The following is a 22,410-nucleotide window of genomic DNA, read 5'->3' as shown; positions in this document are numbered from 1 at the left end:
ACTTTTAAAAATTTTTCTTTTCCCAAATAAGCAACTAGAGGACATCTAAAAATTGGGCCAAAAACCCACTTTTTCCCACTGTTTTTTTTAAAATTAAAAATTTGTTTTCAAAGTGCTCAACTTCAAAAAAATGGATTAAAGATAGAGTAAAATTTGCTATTCCCCTTTTGGGTTAAACCCTTCCCTAATGACCCAATCGGGGTATTTATAGCCCCACGAAAGTAAAAAATTTTTTTGGGCGATGGGGGGGAATTTTCCGCCCCCCTTAAAACCCCTAAAAACAAAAGGGGGAACACACCCCCTTCGGGAAAACCCCCTGATGTATCTTTTGGTTGGGGGGCCGCGCCGAAAAAGAGGTCACTTTTTTAAACAACATTTCTCAAACAAAAACAAGTATTGGAGCCTAAATAAGGCATTTTTTCATCATTTGAGACAACAAAAGGGCGTTAAAAGGCGTGTGTATAACATAATGAGTTAACAAATTTTGTTTTCACTATCAAACAGGTATCGAGCCATTTACATACATGTGCTCCTGGGTGTCTTAATTTAGATGCAAGTAAATTTACACTGTTTGTTTGTTTTGGGTTTTACCTCACATCGACACAGTATATAGTCATATTGCGACGTTCCAGCTTTACTGGTGATGGAAGACCTTAGGTGCCCTTCCGTGCATTATTTCAGGGACCTGAGTAGAACCACAGACGTTCCATATGCTAGCTGGAATAGCTTCCTCACATTAAAGAATCCAAAGTCCCTGTCGGGATTCGAACCCACAGCGGTGAGGGGCAAGTGATTTGAAGTCAACAACCTTAACCACTCAGCCACAGATGCCCTACACTGTTTGTGTAAAGTTGCATGTAATTACTGTCAAATATGATAAGAGCAATTCCGGGTACAAGCTTTTTAAACTTGCTTATAAAATAATGCCAAGTGTCGTAAAATTATGCTAAAAATTGCAAAAATGGCATCAAGTCAACCTTAATGTTTGAGATATGAAAATGTGTAGGTAATGTGTTAAAAATCTTACAGTGCAGGAAATGGCATGAAGTTAAAGTTAAAAAAATAATTAAAAAAAAAATTTGTTTTTACTTTTATATTATTATAATATAAATATAACAGTAAAAAAAAAATGGTTTTTTTTTGAATTTTTTTTTTTAATATATTGATATTTCATTGTATAAATAACAAGGTCAAACACATTTTAGGTCAAATCAATGCCACTTTATAGCACCTGTGGACAAGAAGGGGAAAAAAGCCAATCTATTTACTCTTTATCCTTTATTAAAATTATGCACATTGACTCAAATGGAAGTAAACTATATAAAATAGGCAAGAAAATAGGTTTTGTTTACTTTTATTGTGAATTATCTGCCTCTGATTTAATCATTCAACAAAGAGAACGGTGACCCCCCCCCCTTTTTTTTTGCTTAAAATGTTACCATTATCATATTTTGACAACATGCCAAATTTTAATACTCAAAGTCTATTGAACAGTTTTTATTTTGCCGATACGTCTATATGAAAACTTCCAAAAAGGTCTTTAAACATCTTATTCCATTACAAAGTACAAAGTGCCATTTACACTGTATATGAAACATCTTTTTAAAGTTCATCAAACTGTACCTTATCTTTACTCCTGACTGTACGTACATTTTTTGCCGGCACACAAGTTAACATTTTTGCGGGACAATTTTTAAAGTTTAAAGCACATTTTTATATAACAGAAAAAAATTTTGGGTTTAAAATTTTAAAAAAAAGATTTCCCAAAAATGCTTTTTAATAAAAAAAATAGGGTTTTAATTTTTATTCCCTTTTAAAAGAAAATGCTGCAGAAATCATTGCAAAACGGATAAAGCCCTTTTTAAAAATGGCAAAAATAATTTTCAATTTGTACCTTTTTTTTTTTTTAACATTTTTTCTTTTTGGTATAAATTTATTTTAGTTTGATTGAGTAGGAAGCTATAAGCTTATAGTCATAGACACATATTCGAATTCATTCCTGGAACAAACCAGTAATGAGCAATGTATGTGTGCAAGTTTCTTGCTCAAGGAAACAATGACTTGCCCCTGACAGAGTTTGAACTCATGCGACTAAGCAATCATAAGATTACGTAGTTCGACGCATTAACCACTCCGCATGCCGCCATTATTCTGTTTATGTTCATTATTCATGTGTATTAAATAACTGAGACATTCTATGTTACACTTTTTTCAGGAATCAACCATACAATAATGGATTTAGTTTTGTTGTTTGTTTCATTTTACGCTTTTCCCCAAACAGTATTTCAGTCATATAGGCGGATAGTGTCCCTAACCACCGTTCCTGGAGAGTGACACCAGTACTAGACTACCTTCCTCCGCGCTAAACTACCAAAGCATCTCTAGGGGATAGAACCCATGCCAGAGAGGTATCTGGATTAGAAGTCATCGACTCTAACCCCTCGTCCACGGAGGCACCAAAATAGTTTGACTTTTGTTAAATTTATAAGAAAATTTCATAAGATTATAATACCCTTTATGAATCACACAGAATAATTCAAAGTCCACAGAAGCAAGAGATATCTTGCAGAACTTTTAACAACCAAGTCACCAGAATGCATCAAATTATGTAGAAATATTACACATAATAATTTACAGGGTTTGCAAAATTATTGTTACAAAATAATAATTCTGGTTTATTTTATATACAGAATTTATTTTAGTTTGATTGAGTACGAAGCTTAATTTAAAGGTTACAGACACACTTTCAAATCCATTCCAGAAATCAACTAGTACTGAGCAATGAGTGTAAAGTTTCTTGTTCAAGGAAACAACAACTAATACCCCTGAAGGGGTTTGAACCCATGCGGCTAGCTTACTAGTCCGACATGTTAACCACTTGGCCTTGCTGCCACTGTCTGCAAAGGCAGGTTACATTTGAAGTCACACAAAATCACACTATTAACTTCTTGACACATTAAAATTTCAAATTCAAATGTAAATTTTATTAAAGGGACTCCACTGAGGTTTAAAAGCCTAAAAACATAAAATTTGAATTTCTTACATAAATGAGCTGGGGCAATTTAAACAGAAATATATGCAAAGATAGTTAAGAAATGTACTTAGAAATAAATTGAAAATCGTATTTTTATGTTTTTCTTAGCCCGATTTGAGTGAAAAGCATTTAAACGTTTTTCATTTTGGGTCATTTTTTTACAATTTGAATAATTATTCTGGAAAAACGAAGAGAGTGAACAATCTGAAATTTTGCACAAAGATTAGTGGTCTAAACTTACATCAAATGGTATATTTGTCTGGAAAAAATCTTTTCAGTCCCATCATGTCAAAAAACCTCAGTGGAGAGAATAACAATCAGTAAACTCTAAATCTTCACTTACTAGTTTATCAACTGGATAAAGTCTCTGAATTTCTGTTTTGCTTCATGTGCAACTTTCAACATATTCTTGGCTCTCTCTAATAATTGTCTTCCGTAGCCACTTTGTAACCCACCTGAAAATAAAAATACAGTCAACTATCGTTATCTCGACATCACTTTTCTCGATATTTCGTTATCTCGATGAAATTTTGAAAGTCCCGATTTTCTTCCTTCTTCATCTATATTGGATATATTTGTTCATCTCGATATTTTTATTTCGATATTTTCACTATCTCGATGTAAAATTTCAGCCCCTACAGTTATTTTCACACTATTATCCTTTGTTTATCTCGACAAATAGTTTTCGTCTTGTAGAAAACACAAACTAGGCGATAATTGCTCAATAGCGCTTGTCATTATGATGATTCTGTTTGTAACACGTTGAGCTGTTATTATAAAAGTTAATCTAATTAGCGTAATGATTGACTTATGTCCAAAATGACCGAATTTTACGTTCTTTATAAATATTAGAACACACAATTCATAATGACTTTTATCTGTAAATGAAATAGTGAAAGTATAGAAACGTTATCGTTACAATATTGTTTCACAACATCAAAAAATCAAACAGCGGTCGAACAATCCCGATAACTAACCCGGGAGAATACGATCAACCACTCTAAAACAATGTTTTCACTATTTTGGTGTATTTCATTACTGAGTAAACCTCACTATATGTTTTATCACAAACACCCGTATTTCCGCTGGTAAACATCCGTTAATGTTACTTTGTTAAATATTGACTTTGCGATACTATGCTTATAAAAAGAACTAGAACTCCGCGAGTCGGATGTGTCGCCTTGTGAACAATGTAGTTTAGGGGAAATGGCCAGGACAAAAATGAAATATGAAAAATAACAAAGGGCAATAACTCAAAAAATAATAAGTGCAGAGCAGCAGTTTCTGTACACTGCACTTCTTATCAATAAGATCTATCATTCTATGATGTTTCAAGTCCATAGCTTTCATACTTGAGGAGAAATGACCAGGACAAAAATAAAGTAAGAAAATCAACAAAGGGCAATAACTCAAAAATAAGAAATGCAGAGTATCAGTTCTTATGCACTGCACTTCTTTTTAATGAGATCTATCATCCTATGAAGTTTTAAGTCCATAACTTTTATACTTTCGGAGAAATGGCCTGGACAAAAATTAAGTATGAAAATTAACAAAGGGCCATAACTCAAAAATTAAGAAATGCAGAGTACCGATTCTTGTGCACTGCACTTCTTAATAATGAGATCTATCATCCTATGAAGTTTCAAGTCCATAGCTTTTATACTTAAGGAGAAATGGCCTGGACAAAATTAAAGTATGAAAATAAACAAAGGGCAATAACTCAAAAAATAAGAAATGCAGAGTACCAGTTCTTGTGCACTGCACTTCTTCTTAATGAGACCTATCATCCTATGAAGTTTCAAGTCCATGGCTTTTATACATTAGGAGAAATGGCCCGGACAAAAATAAAGTATGAAAATTAACAAAGGGCAATAACTCAAAAATTAGGAAGTGCAGAGTACCGGTTCTTGTGCACTGCACTTCTTAATAATGAGATCTATCATCCTATGAAGTTTCAAGTCCATAGCTTTTTTAGTTGACGAGAAATGGCTCGGACAAAATTAAAGTATGAAAATTAACAAAGGGCAATAACTCAAAAAATAAGAACTGCAGAGTACCGGTTCTTGTGCACTGCACTTCGGGTTATTGAAAGAAGCATGCATACCAAGTTTGAAGTCAATCAGACTTATAGTGACTGAGTTATGCTCCGGACAAGCTTTAGGGGACGCCGACAACGACACAGACGCCGCCGCCGACACCGCCGACAAAAGTAACCCCTATATGTCACCTTTTCAAGGCGACACAAAAACATGGAGATATCATAGTTTATTTTACATAAGGTATGCACATGTCTTTTGTAAAAATAAGTTTCTGCCTTGTTCAAACCCTAATATGTTTATCTCGACAATTCGTTATCTCGATATTTTTTGGACGGTCCCGATGACTTCGAGATAACGAGAGTCGACTGTACAAACATTTTGCTATTAATGTTGTACAGGTATAATCTGAATGTGTTTGACAATTTTGAAATTCATCATTACAGGTATACCTAAATTTGACAATAAAGTTGTTAAAATGAACACACAAGAAAGTAAATTAACAGTTTAAATTAACATTCCTGTTTCCCTATGAATAAATAGGCTACTTACATGTAAAGCATTAATTTTGCTAAGAACTAAATTCAAAATGTTGTTGGTCAATTGTACTTAATACAACATATACATGAAAATAACTGGGCATTAACTTTGCAGACTGGCCTGGCTCTAAAGTTTTGGTTGATTAGATCTTAATTTTCATCTTGATATCCCTAAATATTTGTCATGGATCAGAACTGTTCACTTATTAGGGGAGATAGTGTGTAAGCAGCCAAACTGCTCAGTCAGTAGAGCCGAGGTACGTTTTTCCAAGGGTCCTCTTTCTCACCCTGTGACATATTGATAATGGATAGTTCTTAATAGATAATTTAAGAAATTCAGCAGATAAAGGGTGAAATAGACGTTTGATAGAATTGCTATGCAGTAGTTCAGTGAAAACACTGTCTAACTAAAAGTCAAGGGGTCCAGAACGTTGAATAAGCCGGGCATAACTTGGCCAATATCTATGACAGATTTATGTTATCTTGCCAAAATGGGCATGTTTGTTTGTTTCATTTTACACCTTTTCCCAAACAGTATTTCAGTCATATAGGCGGGTAGTTTCCTAACCATCGTTCCTGGAGAGTTACACCAGTACTAGACTACCTACCTCCGTGCTAAACTATCAAAGCAAAATGGGCATGTTGGTCACTAACAAGTATTCAAAGTCTCAAAGTAAAATACCTCAAAGGATATAGCAAATAAGTGAGGTGGTACAAAATGTGTAATCCAGACCCAACGCCAGGGTTCCACCCTCTCCATTTTACAAAGACCTTCTACTATTGATCTGTTACATTTATTGTCAATATAATTCTCGATACAAACGTTTTTTTAAACAATTTTGAAAATAGTTAAATATCTTTAAATCATTAAAACTTTTCTCCGCAGGAAACCATTTTAACTTGTTGTATATGGAACATTTTTATCAAGCTTTGCACTATTTTCACCAAACTGTACCTTACCTATACTCCTGACTGTACCTACATTTTTGAAGAAACACAAGTTTTAAGAAACACACAAATTAATTCAAAGTCCCTAGAAGCATTCAACAGCAAGAGATATTTTGCAGAAACTTTAACAACCGAGTCACCCAATGCATCAAATTATGTAGAAAAATTTACACATGTACAATTACAGGGTTTGCAAAATTATTGTAACAACTAAATCTTAATTCTGGTTTATTTTATATACAGAATTTATTTTAGTTTGATTGTGTAGGAAGCTATAAGCTTATAGACAAACTTTCGAATCCATTCCTAGAATCAACCAGTACTGAGCAATGAGTGTAAAATTTTTTGTTCAAGGAAACGACTTGCCCCTGAAGGGGGTTGAACCCATGCAGCTAGTGATCATTAGATTACTAGTCTGACCCGTTAACCACACAGCCATGCCGCCACTATCTGCAAAGGCAGGTTACATTTGAAGTTTTTAGCTTCTTAACATGTTAAAATTTCAAATTCAAACGTAAACTAAAAATGTGTCCATAGGACACAGGTGCCCCCACACTCCACTGATTTGTCAATCTTATGACTTTAGGTCAAATATTTTTCAGGCTACATGTGCCGCAAGTTAAAAACTAATAATCTTTTACTCAGTGAAGGGCAACAACTTTACAAATACTGAATAAATTCACAAGTGAATCCCAAGGTGCATAAGTACACATGCTGACCAACATTTTTGTAAACTTTCAGGCCTACAAGTCAAACACTTTTTGAGCTATGCATGAACAAGTTGAAAATTGCAAATTTATAATAAGTCAAGGGCAGTAACTCTAACAAAACTGAAAAAATCAACATGCAAATCCCAGGTGCATAGCTTCACAGTGATGTTGATCATTATTCCTTTAAAGTTGGTTGATTCTAACTCAAGCACTGGAGGAACAAATAACACAACATAATGAAATAGTTTTTACTAAGTAAAGGGCAATAACTCTACAAATACTGGATAAATCCACAAGCGAACCCCAAGGTGCATAAGTACATATGCTGACCTACATTCTTGTAAACTTTCAGGCCTGCAGGTCAAATACTTTTTCAGCTATGCATGGACAAGCTGAAAATTGTAATTTTTACTAAGTCAAGGGCAATAACTTTAAAAAATGCTAAATATATCCTCTCGTAAATACCCAGGTGCACAACTTCACATGCTGAGCAATATTCCTGTAAGGTTTCATGACTCAAGTTCAAGTTCTTTTTGAGGTATGTGTGACACAAGTTGAAAATTGCAAATTTTTTACTAAGTCAAGGGCAATTACTCTAACAAAACAGAATAAATCCATAAGCAAATTTCAGGTGCACAACTTTGCGTGGACAACTTCACATGCTGAGCAATATCCCTGTAAGGTTTCAAGACTCTATGTCAAATACTTTTTGAGCTATGTGCGACACAAAATTAGAACGGATGAAGAAGGTGGATGGACGAATGGACGGACAGGGGTAAATCTAAATGCTCCCCTCCCCCTAAAATGGGCGCAAAAAAAAGTTCGTAAAATTTTAAAAGAGAATCACAAGCAGTAAACTCTTAAACTCACTTACCAGTTCATCAACTGGATAAAGTCTCTGAATTAAACATCAAGTATGTCTGTTTTGCCTCATGTCCAACTTGCAAGATATTCTTGGTTATTATACCATTGGCTCTCTCAAATAATTGTCTACTGTAGCCACTTTGTAACCCACCTAAAAATTAAAAAAACAAATTTGCTATTTATGTTTACAGTACATGTATAATGTGAATGTGTTTACAAATTTAATTGCAAGTTGACAACTTTGAAATTCATCATTACAGGAATACCTAAAATTGACAATACAGTTGTTAAATTAAACATGCAAGAAAAGTAAATTAAACAGTTTAAATTAACATTATTATGTTTCCCTATGAATAAATAGGCTACTTACATATAAATGCATTTGCTAAGAACTAAATTCAAAATGTTGTTGGTCAATTCTATTTACTATAAAATGGACATGAAAACAACTGGCATTAACTGTTATCTTGTGAGTGTGTGAAAAAAAATATCATGTGACCCTGTTTTTGTCACATTGTTACAGTTGGATAAATTATTGTACAGTAATGTTAGGGACTTTACTTTGTGCTGTGATCCTTACCCTCAATTATCAATCAATTAAAACTGACCACCTTTACCAGTCACCAATAGACAAGTACAATTGGATTAAGAGATTAATATGGCTGTTGCAAATACACTATTATCGAGGGCTTAAACCTTTAACTTGCTGGGAAAAAAAACAAAAAAAACTCATAAGGCATTGCCATCAGTATAGAGCTAGGCCAGTCTCAAACATTTGTGCAGACTGGCCTGGCTCTATATTTTTGTTTGATTAAATTTTAATATTTATCTTGATATCCCCAAATATTTGTCACGGTTCAGGACTGTTCACAAATTAGGGGAGATAATGTGTAAGCAGCGGGGTTGAGCCGCAAAAAGGTATTCCGAGAGTCCCATGCTGCACATTTTCCTCACTCTGTGACATTTGGCCCCTAACAGGGGTCTGTGACTACATAATTTAAGCTCAAGAGTTTAATTTACATTGCTATGTATGTTTGTAAAATTCAAAGACAAATTTCAATATAGAGGGGATTGAGTATGTCATGGTTCAAAAACTGTCCACAATTTTAGGGAGATAGCTCAGTCGGTAAATTGCAGAACGGTATTCCCAGGGTCCAGGGTTCGAGTACCTGTCAGGCTGCACATTTTTCTCACCCTGTGACATATTGATGAAAAGAAATCAGGAATAGACAATTTAAGAAATTCAGCAGCTGAAGGTGAAATAAATCTATGCTTAAATGGATGCAGTTTAGTTCAGTGGTAGCACTGTATAACTAAACATCCAGGGGTTGCAAGTTTGATCCCTGCTATCCAAACTCTTCTTTCAGACACGAATTCAAAATTGAGGCACTTAACTCTTAAATTTTTCATCTAGACAGTTCCAAAATTTGAAGGCGGCCAAGTCCATTTCGAGAATTCAGTAAAGGTAAATATGTTTTTTTTTAGAATAACAAGCAATATATAAGAAATACATAACATCACATTAAACCTGACATTCAAAACAAGAGCACAGCAAATTAAGCCAGGGCAATACACACAAGAATGCAACCTTGTAAGTAACAATGATCAAAAAATCTTTAAAGAAGGAAACAGACTTTGCATTCATGAATTTTTTCAAAACATGTTCTATATTAAATGTCCTCACTATAACAAGAAATTGTAACAAAACAGTTTATTTTCAAATTGTAAAGCTCCATACTGTACCTCTTGTTTCTTTTATTATATGATAGTTAAAATTTCCTGGGGGGTTTTTCCCGGGGAATTTTGAAAATTTTGGGAGCCAAAAAATTTTTTTTAAAAAAGGAGGCCCAAGGGGGGGCCCTAGGATGGGCCTCCCTAAACCCATAAACTCATCCGAACAATTATTTTAGACAAGCTTCTGACCCCCGCCCCTTAAGTTTTGCCACTAACTTGCCCAGCTTTTTTCCATTTGAAAAGGGGGGCCATTAATTTGAAAAAAAGGGGGGGGGGTTTTTTTAAAAACCGGGGAAATTTGAAAAAATTCCACCCTTTTTCCCTTTGTAGGGGGAAAAATTCCCAAACCAAATTCCACTACCATCCTTTGGTGGCATTTAGGGGGGGCTTTTGGTGGAAATTTTGAACATAGATTTTTTTTTATGAGGGAAAAAGGGGGGGAAATTGGGGGGGGAAAAAGGGGAATTTTTTTTATTTTTTATTTTAAAAGGGGGGAAAATAAAGTGGACCTTTTTAGTGGGAAAAGTGAAACTCTAACTATTTTCTGGGTGGCAAAAATAGTGGAAAAAAAACTTAGAAAATTTTGTGAATAACTTTTAGTCGAAAAGGGAAACTCTTAACTATTTTCTGGGTTGTATAAAAATTGGTGGAAAAAACTGAGAAATCTAATAATTGTGCATTGCAGGGTTTAAGATTTATTTAAGTCAAAGCTCCAAACTGAAATAAATCTGTTTATAATTTGTACTCTACCAAAGCATCAAGTGAACTTTTTATCAAAAATATAATTTATTGAAGTTGAACAGTTAGAAAAATTTTATCAGAAACTCATATTTCTTAAACATACTAGAATGCCATGAACACAATTCTGATACAAAGTCACTGCCTCACAGTACTGTAACGGTATGATAATTCCAGCTGTAAAGTAAAAGGAAAAAAACCCCGGGAAATTTGGGGAAAGGGGGCCGGTTTAAAAATCCCCCTTTTCCCAGGCTTTAAAACAATTATTATGATCAGGAAAAATTGGGGAAAAGGTTAGGGGTTACTTAATTTCCCCTTTTTTTGGGGGTTTTACTTTTTTAAAGGGGAAAGGGTTAAAATTTAAACCTTTCCCAAGCCCAAAATTTTTAATGTTTCCATTTTGTTGTAGAAAAAATTACAGCTTTTTTAAAGTGTAACTTTGTTCTTTATTTAAAATCTGTACTTTTAAATTAAATATTTTTAAAAATGTTCTTTTATGCCCAGAAAAGGGCATTATCCTTTCCCAAAAATTTTTGTTGTTCTTCAAAGGGGATATTTAATGTCAATTTTGGGGAATAAAGTTTGCCCTTTTGTCTTTTTTCCCAAATTGGGACTTTAAAAAAATTTGGGTCTTTTTCAATTTTTATTTTTTAAATTTGATACGGGTTAAAGGTACTAACAACTTTTCATTGTAATGCTTACCAATAATTAAAGTGAAAAATGCAAAAGGGCAATAACTCCAAAAAGTATGCAAAGACTGTTATGGGTTCTTAAAACAAAAGCACATTACTCAAAAAAAAGATCTATATCTGTGAAGTTTCAAATTAATTATCTCCCAGTACTTTTTTAAGCTTATGATCAAGAAAAAAATTAAGCATAGAGAAGTAAAAAATGGCAATAAACCCCAAATCATGCAAATAACAAGAAAAATATTACATAACATTCGTATGTAATATAGGTACGATTGCATACTACTTTTTTGTAAAGACTTTATGTTTGCTGAAATTAAAGGTGTAATGTAAAAATGAACAAAACATGTCATGAGATATTTTATATCTTTAAACATTTTCATGGAATGTAATTAATGTATCATCATATTAAAGTTGCATTTGCCTTCCGATGAGAAAATGATTTTTCAAGGAAATCAAAATATGAAAAAGAAAATTCACGGTCAATTGACTGCTTTGAAGCATAATCACAAATTTGAGTCACAGATTTGGAGATATGATTATTTATTCATATTAAACATCATTATTGGTTATATATTTTGATAAAAAACCCGAAAGGACCACAGTTTGGTAAATATTTATTACAATAAAATTATGAAAAAGGTTATTTCTAATCCTATGCGACGCGCCGAGGTTTTAGCTATAATTAAAATTCCCCGCGCAAAGTCGCGGTTGGTGCTTGGGGATAATCACTTGATACTGTAAATGGCAGCCATTTTGCCTGGCCCTTTCCTCGGACAGTTTTATCCTGCCGAAAAGATATGAAAAAATATTTGGGCAATTAAAAATTTTGGGTTTATTACAAAAAGGGTTTTATCGTTTTTTACTCTTTCACACTTTTTTTTTCGGGTTTGTTTTGGTAATAATAGGGGGAATGGGGGTTTTCATTGGGCTTAAACCATCCCCCTTTTCCCAAATACACAGGGTAGGGGGTTGAACTAATTTGGGTGTTCTTTAAAAATTTTTCCCGGGTTAATAGAAAATATAAAAATTTCTTTTTTAAAAATAAAATTTTGGGTTTAAAAAAAACCCAATCACAAAAGGGGCTTTTTAAAAATAATAACAATAAATTGGAAAAAAATTAAATGCTTTAAAAATTTGGGGTAAATTTGGGTAGGGAAAACCCTAAACCCCCTAAAAAAAAACATAAAAAGGACTAAACCCAAAAAACAAGCCCCCGGGCTTTTTTCACCTAAACTATGTAGTTGCAGGGACCATGTTTAGCAATGTAGGCAAACCAAATCTAAAAAGAAAAACCTTTGTAAAAATAATACTATGACCACAGCAGATTTCGTACAGAAAAGTTATGGTTTCCTTGGCATTGTAACTTCTCATAAATGAGGTTTAGTTATATGTGGAGTTTAAAATTATTGTCTCTAACATCTTTTGTGCTATGCTTTCAGAGGCTTTAAATCTATTGTAAAAATTAATGTGTGAAAAGTAAATAAGTCATAATGTCTGATAAATTTTCTTACAATCAGGATAAGTAAATACTAGCTAGTAAATACTGCATCCTCTAAGATTTAACAACACAGCATACATCTCAGATCTGATAAAACTACTGCCCTCTTATCTAGTAATCTCTGAATGAGGGTTAATAGTTTACTCATGCTGACCAGAATGTTCCATTTGATTATTTTGGGAGAGGCAAACATTATACATGTTTTTTGTAGGAATTTGTTTCCTTATAAATAGCATTGCCTAAAAATTATTCTTTTCAAAAAAAGTTATTTCTACCTCAATCTATTCTATGTATTCAGAATATATTTTATACATTTCAAATGAAATTAAAAAATAAAAGGATGGGTGCTATGGTTTTTTTTGGAAAACTCCCTCACAATTTTTAAAATTATAATGGACTGTCCATGCGGTTACACGTTGTAAAGTTTGGGAATTCAAAGGAAAAATTAGGTCAGGTTAAAAGCTTCTGCAAAACAAAGGAAAATAATTGATATTGTTAGCAATTCTGGGAGGATATTTTCGTTTTTAAAAGTAAGAGTTGCATTATTTTTTGATTTCTCAAAGAAAAACATTTTTAAAGTCTTATTGTTTGGTAAAATAAATGAAGGAAGTTTTTTTAAACTAAGTGGTTAATGTTGTAGACAAGAAGATAAACAGCAGAATCATTCCCAGTCAAAGTTTCAGGTAAACAACTTTTACATACAATAATTATTGTTATTTATGCAGAAAACTGTTTAGTTTTTTGACAGTAAAAATATGAAGTGGTATTGTATAAAATTGTGTTTTATATTTGTTTGTTTGTAACTTGACTAAAAAGAAAGCTGCATGTACAATGTACATATAAAGAATGTAGGAATATAAAGAATGTAGGAAGATCTTCATCATTTCTTAAATACAATATGTTAGAAATTTTAAGTTTGAGAAAAAAAATTATAGAAATTAATCAGTAAGTACAATATCATTATGTACAATATTACATCAATCAAACTATAGATAACCTGAGGTACCTATTACTACAACTTTCATGCTATAAACAATTTTTCCTTGTGTTGCCCCATGTGAAGCAGATTAACAGTAACTGATTTATTAGTAAGTTTCATTCCTTCATTGTTGTAATTCAGCTTTCATGGTGCAGTAGATGATTATATAACCATAACTAGACAGTCTAGAGTAACATGCTATTAGGAGAATGACAGTTCATAACAGAAACAGCATTAAATAAGAATTATTATTTTGCAGACACAAAGCAATGAGGAGCAGTCTGGAGCAACACTTTTGATCTTCAGTGGCTTTACAAAGGTATCTTGTTAATTCAAAGTTATTTTAGAATTAATAGGAAAGAAGTGTCACAGTACCCAATAAGACACTTTTCAGTTCTTGATAAATATAGCTATTAGTCACTATTTACAAACCTACTTTAATTCAAACTCTTTATGACACTTTAATTTGCATTTACATTTTGTTTTACAAATTTTAGAGTTTTTGTACATTTTAGCTTGAAAATTTTATCAAATATTTATCCTGATGAAGGTTCGTTAAGAACTGAAACTGGAAGATTATTAATTACTCAACCTGCACTGGTGTTGATGTGTTGTATTTCTTTATTTCTTTCTTATTTTAAAATTTTAGAGTTGTATACATATACCAAGGTCTTATAAAAGTGTTTCATTTTCTGTCTTTACATATCAGAAATTGATAATCATTTTCTGTCTTTACTTATTTGATATTGTTAATCATAATTTAGGACCAAGTGATGGCAGAACTGAAGCCATATGCCTCAAAAGAGAAAGGTACAGCAAAGCTCTTCAGAATGCTATTCAATATAGAAGAGATTAAAGGCCGCTCATTGTTTGGTATGAGGAAAGGGAACAGAGAGTCTGACGCCAGACCTTCTTGTGCAGACAAGGCAAAACTTAAGTTCTTGGAAGGTAACTAATGAACTGAATGAAAATATCATTTTTGATTCTGCGTATATTTTCTGCCTTGGAGTAAATAAGAAAAGTCTGATTCTTCCCCGTCTGCAGTGCTGTTTTTTTTAATCATATCTATGCACTCAAATTGAATATAGAAATATCCAATAGTCATATAAAATTGTAAGCTTATGTTTTTAGTCCCCTACCGGTTTAACCGGAGGGGACTTTAGGTTTACCCTCCGTCCGTCTGTCTGTCTGTCTGTCTGTCTGTCTGTCTGTCTGTCAGTCCGTCAGTCCGTCCGTCCACAAAACTGGATCCCGCAATAACGCAAAAAAGTACTGAAAATATTTTTATGAAACTTGATATATGGATAGATGGCAGTATGGAGATTATGCACGTCTTTTTTTTTCTTCCTATGTTGAAAATTCTGGTTGCTATGGCAACAAAATAGTCTGAAAATATGGCAAATTTAACACATAAACTGAATCCAGTGATAACTCAAAAAGTACTGAAAATATTTTTATGAAACTTGAAATCTGGGTAGATGGCAGTCTGGAGATTATGCACATCTTTTTCTTTTTCTTCCTATGTTGAAAATTCTGGTTGCTATGGCAACAAATAGACTGAATATATGGCAAATTTTACACATAACCTGGATTCCCGCAATAACGCAAAAAAGTACTGAAAATATTTTTATGAAAATTGATATATAGATAGATGGCAGTATGGAGATTATGCACGTTCTTTTTCTTTTCTTCCTATGTTGAAAATTCTGGTTGCTATGGCAACAAATAGACTGAAAATATGGCAAATTTTACACATAACCTGGATCCAGTGATAACACAAAAAGTACTGAAAATATGTTTATGAAACTTGACATATGGGTATATGGCAGTATGGAAATTATGCACATCCTTTTCTTATTTTCCTATGTTGAAAATTCTGGTTGCTATGGCAACATATAGACTGAATTTCAAGATTTCTGATTCTAGTTTTTAAGTTTTTTCACTATAAGTTCTTTATTTCTTAAGGTATTTTTTCAAACTTTAAATATAAGTTGCTTGTAATCAACCATATCATATGTGACAAGGTTTACAACTCTAGCACAAAATTTATCAGAATTACCTCCCTTGAACTTAAAATTTTCATGAAAAAACATTGTTTTTTTTTTAATAACTTCTTTTTCTGAATGTATCTACTTCAAACTTCATATAAATGTTTCTTATTATCACTCAACATTTGTGAGTGTTCAATACTCTAGCCAAGACTATTTCCAGAATTATGCCCCTTTTGAACTTAGATTTTTTTTTTGAGAAATTGGTAATTTTTACTCCAACTTCTTCAATCATGATAGGATTTTAAAAATGTTATATTTTGATAACAGGGATGTTTAAAAAATAACTTTAGAGTGTCCTTCAGTCCGTCTGTCTGTACATAAAAACTGTTTCCTGTGATCACTTTTAAAGAACTTTTTCAACAAATTTACTTAAAATAGGAACATAAGTGAATGGCCAATGGCCCTTCAGAATGTTGCTTGGGCTCTTACCGGTAGGGGACTTATGGATTGCTTGCAATACTATGATAATTGCTTGTTAATTATTGTTTTAATCATTCATAATTTTTTTTGTTTTAGATTGTGCGCTCGAAAAGTTGCCGACAACCTAAAGGACTGAACTCAAACCGTCCAGGAATAGCAAGATAAACTGAAGAAAATAAATGGACTAATGTTTTGCTATTTTTTGAGACAATATATAATTTCATATGGGAACATTAAAAAGGATTGTTTTTAAAAAATTTGTTTGTTTCCAATTTAGGGTACAGGGTGACTTTCAAGCAGTTTCCAGCTATTGCCACCCACAAGGTGGAAAATTTCTGAAAGGGTGAAAATAGGTGGCATTTAGTGGAAACTGAATTTGCCACTATCTGGTGGCAAAATGGTGGAAAAGTGTCTAAATACTCCACCAATTTTCCACCCTTATGGTGGCAAAAGGTGAAAATAAGTGGCATGTTGGTAGAAAATATAAGTTTGCCACTCAAATGGTGCATAATGGTGGAAATTTGTCTAAATACTCCACCAATTTTCCACCATTATGGTGGCAATAAGTGGAAACAAGTGGCATCTAGTGGAAAATGAGTTTGCCACCCTAAGGTGGCATAATGGTGGCATTATGGTGAAAGTTTGTCTAAATACTCCACCAATTTTCCACTCATTGGTGGCATTTAGTGTAAAAAAGGTGGAATTAACTGGAAAATTATATAACATCAGTCCTGCTCAAATTTTTCACCATTTTCATGATTTGGGTGGCGTTTTGGTGGCGTTTTGGTGGCATTATTGGTGGAAAGTTGTCTAAATACTCCACCATTGAAAATGGTGGCATTTTAGTGGCAAATCTAGGGACGGGCAAGTTTCATGACAGGTGAGTCAAAAATGTGACCACTAGAGTGTTAACAAGGATTATCCATATTTAAGCAGTCTGACCTAGTTTTTGACCCCAGGTGACCCATATTTGAACTTGACCTAGAAATCATTCAAAAACAAGCTTTTCAGACCAATTTCCAGGGATATTTGGGATCAAAACAGTAGCCACTAGAGCGTTAACAAGATTTTTTTATTTTTTATCCTGACACAGTGACCTTGTTTTTCATCCGAGATGACCCATCTTTGAACCCATCCGAGCAATTACCTAGACAAGCATCCTGACTAAGTTTGATGACAATTGAAACAAAAATGTGACCGCTAGAGTGTTAACAAGGATTTTTTTATTTCTTGCTCCTGTGACCTAGTATTTCATCCGAGATGACCCATGTTCAAACCCATTCAGCAATCACCTAGACAAGCATCCCGACAAAGTTTGATGATAATTGAGTCAAAAATGTGACCACTAGAGTGTTAACAAGGTTTTTCTATTTTTAGCTCCTGTGACCTAGTTTTTCATCGGAGATGACCCATATTCGAACTCATCCGAGCAATCACCTAGACAAGCATCCTGACCAAGTTTGATGATGATTGAGTCAAAAATGTGAACACTAGAGTGGTAACAAGGTTTTTCTATTTTTAGTTCCTATGACCTAGTTTTTCATCCCAGATGACCAATGTCGAACTCATCCAAGCTATTACCTAAACAAGCATCCTGACAAAGTTTGATGATGATTGAGGCAAAAATGTGACCGCTAGTGTTAACGAACAAGTGTGGACAGACGACGGACATTCAACGACCTTAAAGCTCACCCTGAGTTAGCTCAGGTGAGCTAAAAAAATCATAAAATATACATGTACCTCAAAAGCAGAAAAAATCAATATTGGGCTTTCAATCACTTGCTTCATGACTGTAAAATACATAACAGTATGTACAGAGTACTCTTCCTTTAATGTATACTAAGAAAGTACTATTCTCCCCTTGAATTTTTTTTTTTAAAAATTAAGATTTTAAATGACTATGTTCAAACTTTACCTTAAACTGAGAAGGATGAAACATGAGTTCTGCACTCCTGAGTTAATATTTTTAAAAAATAGTCTTAATTTTCTTCCATCAGTTCAAAAGATACAGAGCTGACAGAAAACATTGAAATTTACACATATAATGATCCACAAAAGAGTAACATGAGATGACCATGATGCATGAAACCTTTGTGCGGCACATTGTCTCTATGGTTAACATTTTCTGTCAAATAGTTTCAATTTAATTCCATTGGTTGATACTAAACTTTTTAACATTAAATATTGTTAAAAATCAAAATACAGAGAAGTCAATTTTTGGGAACTATTTATTTCACTGTTCTTCGGTCAGCTGAGTTTAGAAGTAGGTCACTTCATCAAATGTAGATCAGCAGATATCAAAGTTCTATTTTACATCTAAAACTGTGCACATAGTCCAAATCTCATTGCTATAGGATAAAATAAGAGAATTTCATTAATTTGACCTTGATATTCAAGGTCAATTAAAGGTCAAGGCAAAATGTGAACAATATAATGGCAAAGTCTTGGTTTTGTTCCAGTATAAATCAAATCTGTACATAAAAAAATTAAGACAACTTAACCAAATTCAATAAATTGACCTTGAGGGTCAATGTCATTTAAAGCTTAAGGTCAAGGTCAGTTCAACCTTTTAAATGTTGTTTTGTTCAAGTATGAAGATAATCCAGTTATAATACCAAATTACAGGCAATTATAGCAATAATCAGTGAAAATTCAATAATTTGGCCGTCAAGGTCATACACGAGTCAAGGTCAATTTGAGTTTGTTATACGTACATGATCGAAGGTCCTCAGCTTAAAGTTGTTGTGTCCAAATATGAAGTTAATTCATTGCAAATAACAAAGTAATGGGAAAAACAAAAGAATTCATTAATTTGATCTTGACGGTAAAAGTCAATTAAAGGTCCATGTCACATCTAAATGGTTTTGTAGCATGTCTTATTTTGTCAAATCTACTGGGTAGAAAAAAAATTGAATGTGTAAAAGATTCACAATTGGCAGCATTGCTTTTCAGTACCAAACAAAATAATAAACTGACAAATGACAATCTTGAGAATGTGATTGATATATTTGAGGGAATAAAAAGAAGACAGCTGAAACTACGTCATGAATATAATTATTAAAATGAATGAATAAAGTGACTACAGGTGATGATATATTCTTGTTTATTTTTTCACAATTTGACAGATTATCGCGCTAAAAATTCTCAATTTCAGGGGTAATTAGGTTGATGCGAAAAAAGTAAAAAAATCACTGAATAAATTCCAGTGACTGTGTTCAATCTAGCTTTGTCTCAAAAAGGGTCTAGTGGGCCACATGCCTCAATATAGGGGGTGTTGAGGGAACAGCATGACAACAAAACATGTTAAAGTCAAATTTTAATACAAATACATGTATACTATTGTATGTAACTTTAAATACTTGATTGCAGAATACAGAAATTCACAATTTCAGATCAATAAGTACACTTGTTGGCTTGTATTTACAAGTAAAATATGAAGCAGTACAAGCAGAAACATGAAGACTGCTTGTCTTTTCTGATGAGTTTATAAACAAGGAAGTTCAGACTGCTGGCATGAACATAATTATTATGTTTACATATCACAAAAGAAAACGGAAGCAAAGCTAGTATTTTGGGCATGTCTAAAATGCTCACTGTAAAAGTCAATGATGGACGCATTCCATTTATGCTGCCATCAATGGTAAATATAGGGCCGAGTATGTTTTATACATACTTTCATGTAACACTTAAATGTTTCCAGTTTTCCACTGCTAATGTAAACATATGACCAGTTGTCTTTATTTTAAATCATTGTTTCATTTTAATCATAGTAAGTAAAGTTTTACTTAATCAATTTTCAGTTTTATTGAATACACTAAAAAACTTGTGAAGTAGATTACTAGAAATAAATCATTACATAACAACCAGCCTTAAGCAAGCAATCTTATTCCAAGATAATATAAGAAACTAGAACTCCGCGAGTCGGATGTGTCGCCTTGTGAACAATGTAGTTTAGGGGAAATGGCCAAGACAAAAATGAAATATGAAAAAAAACAAAGGGCAATAACTAAAAAAATAATAAGTGCAGAGCAGCAGTTTCTGTACACTGCACTTCTTATCAATAAGATCCATCATTCTATGATGTTTCAAGTCCATAGCTTTCATACTTGAGGAAAAATGACCTGGACAAAAATGAGTATGATATTTAGCAAAGGACAATAACTCAAAAAATAAGAAATGCAGAGTACCAGTTCTTGTGCACTGCACTTTTTCTTAATGAGACATATCATCCTATGAAGTTTCAAGACCATGGCTTTTATACATTAGGAGAAATGGCCCGGACAAAAATAAAGTATGAAAATTAACAAAGGGCAATAACTCAAAAATTAGGAAGTGCAGAGTACTGGTTCTTGTGCACTGCATTTCTTCTTAATGAGATCTATCATCCTATGAAGTTTCAAGTCCATAGCTTTTTTAGTTGAAGAGAAATGGCCCGGACAAAATTAAAGTATGAAAATTAACAAAGGGCAATAACTCAAAAAATAAGAACTGCAGAGTACCGGTCCTTGTGCACTGCACTTCGGGTTATTGAAAGAAGCATGCATACCAAGTTTGAAGTCAATCAGACTTATAGTGACTGAGTTATGCTCCGGACAAGCTTTAGCGGACGACGACGCCAACAACGACACAGACGCCGCCGACACCGCCGACAAAAGTAACCCCTATATGTCACCTTTTCAAGGCGACACAAAAAGTACCTAGTCCAGAAATTGTTGGTCAGTATTTTTTTGTACAGTTGATAGTTTTGATGTACATTACTGCATATGTATTTTTTGAGTTTATGGCAATGAATTACCATATGGAAATGCTTCAAAGTTTTCTAAGCAAGTAATTTTAATCCTAAGTAGCCCTACGATAATGCAAGAAAACAGTAGAGGGTCAACTCGGCCCTAATCAAACTTGGAACTGGTGGACTCGGCCCACCATCAAAAATCTTTTAGGATTGATTGTTTAGTTCATAAACCTTTTTAGGAATAAATTACTATAAAAGTATTCAGAGGTAGTCCATCACTAACAAACAGAAATTAAAAAAGGTTGGCAGTGTACTGTTTGAATTATCTTAGTTAAGAAGAGATATCAAGTCAGAGATTAAGTTTATAGGGTCGGATTCCAAGACATGGATATGAGACATGCATAGAGATGTTTTCTTGTCCTTCCAAGTTAATTACTGAACCCATTTTGTAGTGCAATATTCATGCGATTACTGAATTGGATGGATTTTTTCGAAGATCACAGTTTTTTTAAACTTTTTTTTTTTAAACACTTGAACATAGCCCTTCCCCTTATTTTTTCAGCTTGGTGGAAATTCATTTCCTTATTTTGAGAAATACACATGTTTACAGATGACTGAATTCCTAGCAAACACATATATCCTAAGGCTATACAGTATGGCACAGAGGTGGCAGTTTCATTTTCTTTTAGAGTTTCATTTTCTTTTAGAGTTTCATTTTCTTTAAACTGTACCGTACTGTACAGTATTTATATAAGTCAGTCAATCATTGACAATTAAGATGTGGAATTCACATATAGTTCGTAACAGAATAAGTTTTATAAACAAAATTTTAATAGATCTATGCTCCTGAAATTAAAAAAAATCAGCTGTCACCCCACCCTATTTCTTGGCAATTTAGGGCCAATTTAGGACCTATTTAAAACACTAATTTAACAGTTTATAGCCGTGTTAGAAACAAAACGTAAATCTGATCATTGGTACTCACTTATTCACTTATTGAGATCTGACAAATATAGTCTTGTCAAATAAATCTAACATACAATCTATATTTCCAAAATTTCGTGCTTCTTGTGTTTGTGGTTGTTGTTGTTGTTGTACTGCAGTTCCGGAAGAGGGGATTTATATTTGCATCGACCAATGAAAACATTTCACAAATCCCGCTCTTTGGATAGAATAGAATAGAATAGAATAGAATAATTTTATTTCACCAATCAAGGGTCATACTATATGACATATATAATCACAAGCATAAAACATAAGGCATGAAACAAAATATACCAACCAACAAATTGTGTATTGTATGTTAGAAATGAAGACAATAAAGTAACTAAAGCTTAATTCGTATTATTGGAAAAACAAATAACACAGGCATAGTAATGTTAAAATAAGAAGTAAATAAATAAAACAGTATTAAAAAAAAACAAACAAAAAACAC

General features: G+C 33.1%; 1 long non-coding RNA gene across 1 annotated transcript; it reads right to left on the bottom strand.

Annotated features, from left to right (window-relative positions):
• Positions 1-3,377: 3,377 nt before the first annotated feature.
• Positions 3,378-22,083, bottom strand: LOC132727887 (uncharacterized). The gene is made up of 3 exons (XR_009625405.1): positions 21,961-22,083; positions 8,142-8,282; positions 3,378-3,489 (listed from the first exon to the last, which is right to left on the bottom strand). It is a non-coding gene; the product is annotated as an uncharacterized LOC132727887 (long non-coding RNA).
• Between the last annotated feature and the right edge of the window lie 327 nt (positions 22,084-22,410).

Source organism: Ruditapes philippinarum, unplaced genomic scaffold (assembly GCF_026571515.1).
Source record: "Ruditapes philippinarum isolate M1 unplaced genomic scaffold, ASM2657151v2 ctg761_1_1_1_1, whole genome shotgun sequence".
NCBI classification, from domain to species: domain Eukaryota; kingdom Metazoa; phylum Mollusca; class Bivalvia; order Venerida; family Veneridae; genus Ruditapes; species Ruditapes philippinarum.
The sequence above is the reverse complement of the archived record's forward strand: the minus strand, read 5'-3'. Positions and strand labels throughout refer to the sequence as shown.